This window comes from Impatiens glandulifera, chromosome 8 (genome assembly GCF_907164915.1).
Source record: "Impatiens glandulifera chromosome 8, dImpGla2.1, whole genome shotgun sequence".
Classification (NCBI taxonomy): Eukaryota; Viridiplantae; Streptophyta; class Magnoliopsida; order Ericales; family Balsaminaceae; genus Impatiens; species Impatiens glandulifera.
In genome coordinates, this window is record NC_061869.1 from 34,593,193 (window position 1) to 34,596,840 (window position 3,648).

Below are 3,648 nucleotides of genomic sequence, written 5' to 3' on the forward strand. Positions count from 1 at the left end.
TTGGGAAAGTCTGTTCTGGGTAGAGAGAAGAGCTACTACTATACCCAGAGACTTTTCGAACTGATGTTTGCCGTCACGGTCGGGACACCGGTAAACTGGTCCTGGATCATCTTCAGCAACATGAAGAAGATGATCATCTCAAACAAAACCGGCTATGCTCCTCAGCTAAGCGGTTTTTATGCAAGTCTGGACATTCATTCCGGTCCCTTTGTCACTCTCCACCCGAAGCATGTGCTCACGAAGGAGAGAATCCAGGAGCTAATCGACCGGTGGGAAGCGGCAAGAGCTAAGAAGAACCAAGTTGTCAGATCATCTAATGTCTAATCCTTTTCTTATTTCTCAATCATCAAACCGGTAATTTTGCTGTACCACTAGCTTGGTACTCTCTTTTTTTAATGGAAATCTTTTCTTTCCTCTTCAGTCAAAATCCAAAGAAATCTTAAGAAAATAAAAGACATTAAATGCGCTACATCAAATAATATCAAATCAGTCTTGAAAACTGAAATGTTCGCTTTCCAAAAAGCATGTCTAATCCGAATAGACTAGAACATCTACAAACGGATTATTCCCTTGAAAATTGATAAGCATTTATGACCATACATAAACGGTCTGATTTTTCAAATATTCTCATTAAATGGAATCTAACCGTCTGCATTATAAAAGGGGACTTCATCCTTCTTCAACAAATCACACTTCAATTATTTTCCTCTCTCTCTAAGCTTGAATCTTCAAACCCCATTCATCCTTCGTTCAAAACATCTCTTGAAAAATGAATGTTGAAATGAGAAACACCATTATCGTCGACTTCTATGAAGTGTTGAACTCTAGGTTTGAAGAAATAATATTTTCACCGATCGTAGAATCTGGGCTGCAACACTTTCTTGAGGGTTCAGACATCATCCTCGAAGAGGAGGTGTTTGAATTTTTCAACAATGGGCACATACTTGATGATGGAAGCATCAGGACCATCATTGACGGATCATTCTATCGGCTCACCGAGGAGCATTTTGCCTACTTTTTCCAACTTCCATCCGAAGGATTTTCGGATTTCCCAACACCTCATTTTCCAGCCAAAGAACACTATGCATTCATCTTTTCCAGCTCCATTCATCCGGTTGATGACTGCGGCGAAAATGATGAACTCGCACCCCAATACCAAGTCTTTCATGACTTGGTCCAGCGGTCTATCATGGGCCGAATGACCAACCAGAACTACAAACGGGAGGCCTTCGACATCATGATCGCAATCGTCAGACAATCGCCCATAAACTGGGCCTCGTATCTCTTCAATAATTTGAAGAAACTCGTTTCAGCTCCAAGGGGAAGAATCGGTTTTGCTCCCCAAATCAGCCGATACCTGCAAGTTCATCTTCCCAACCATGGACCCGGTGTTCCTGTCGGACCGGCCAACACCATGACTCGACCCATGCTAAATAGATGGATATCGAGGATTGAGGAACGGACCGGCAACACCTTGGATGAATGGGTGGACAAAATGATCGAGGGAGAGTGGCCTGATTTTCTCTGAATTTATGTATTTTCCGGTTATTCTGGTCATTTTGTTGTACGACCAGATAATCACTTCACTCCCTTTTTCGGCTTAATATAAGAATCTCATAACTTTAACTCTCCGGTTTTTAACATAAGTTCCTTTCCGGTTCTGATCTGAGTAAATAAAAACTTCCGGTTAACCAAAGCTTCCGGTTAACAAAATTTTCGGTTAAGGAAATTAATATCAAAATAAATCTGAAAATTCAAAATTTACCGCTCACGGTTTACCGCCCACAATATTACCTCCCATAGTTAATCTCCGCAATTACCGCCAAAAGTTACTACAGTAACTTTTAGAGGAAAAATTGGCGCCAAAACGAAGAATGAAGTGACGGTTCAACTTTATAACCGTTCAAAACAGCTCCCTATATTAGACAAAAATAGTTCATTATTTACTCACGCTTTCTCTCTCTAAAAATTCACACAACTTCCTGCACCCTAATCCTCTCTGATCTTCATCTTCTTCGTTACATTTTCTCGCCATGGAATCAGATAAATCACTATTCAAATATATCTTGCAGGTCGATTTCAACGACATCGACGAACACGCTGCAGAAGAACACAAAGATGTGCTAAAATCCTTAAGGGATTCTGGGTTAGAAACCTATCTTTCTAGCCCGTTCTTCGTGCATCCGTCAGAAGTTGAAGAGTTTCTAAGCACGGCGACTCTGATGAAGAGAACAGTTTCTGCCACCGTGTGCGGCAAAGAAGTCAACATAACGGAAGAAATATTTTTGGAAGCTCTCGGTTTGCCAAATACCGGGAAAGACTTCAAAACAAGCTTATCGGATGTGGAATCTAACATTGTCCGGCTAGCCATTTCAAGTGATGACACGGATCTGGTGTCTCACTCCAGCTGGAAGAACAAACTCAAGCCAGAGTTCAGATGGCTTATGTATATTATATCTAAACCTCTTCAGGGTAAAGGAGGAAACTTCGATAACCTGACAAAGCTGAAGCTGCAAATGTTGATGGCGATTGTCCGCAACGACAAGATTGACTGGGGAAGTGTTATGTTCGAACAGTTCTGTGAAATGGTGGTCAAAATGAACGGTCGGGTTCAAGCATACGCCATGCAAATTGGGAAGATTATGCGGTTTCTTCAAGTCGAAATCGGTGAAGGTGAACCACTTTCATCCGGAAACATTCTGACCTCTGAGCACATGAGCAAGAGAACTGCTAAGACGGCCAAACCGAAAGCTACAAGGGTCAAATCCTCAAAGGAAGCCGGTACGGATGCACCGGTCGGTGAGAGCTCCAAAACAGCCGATCCAAAGAGAAAGGCTAAACAAACCGAAGTCCTGCAGAAAAGGGGAAGGGTAAAGAAATCAGCGAAGAAAATCAGCAAGAAACCGGAAGATTCCGAGAAAACTCTATCCTCGGAACAATCACCAAAACCGACTGAACAGCTACTTCAGCCGATTCCGCTCAACACAGTTCATCCAAACTTGGCCGAACCACCTTCATCAAGGCAAACCGAATCCTCGGGGAGCCAAGACACTCATTCCAAGTCAAAGGAAATTCCGGCTAAGGAGGTTAGTATTCAATCCTAAAACTTTAAATCTCGAACCAAAAACCTCGACGATATAATCGCCGATGTCGGACTGAGAACCTCAGAGGTCATAGAGGACGTAGTCCAAAATGTTACCCATGAAACTAAAGACGATGTAACAAGTCTTCTCCAGAAAACTGATCAGGTTGGAGCAACCGGTCAGACTGAAATTCATCCGGTCGAAGAAACGGCCAACTCCGAAAACATCACCCCTCCGACTCGGGAGGGAAACAACGAAGAAAAGGAACCATCCGGTTTGGTTGAGGACAAATCTGTTCCAACCGGAATAAATCTTCAACTGGCCCAAGATGGGGGCCGACCAATCCATTTATCACACCTGAAGGTCCATCTCAGGTTTACAAAGGAAAAGAAATTATGATTTAAGATTCTCCGGTGCATCTCAATTGAATAAATTATGATTGATGAAAAATAAAAATTTCATTTTATGGATTGGTTAAAATATTGACACATTAGGAAGATATTGACAAGCTCCTTATGCCTTATTAAACATTAAAACTCAAAACACGTTTTTTTGTATAAAAATC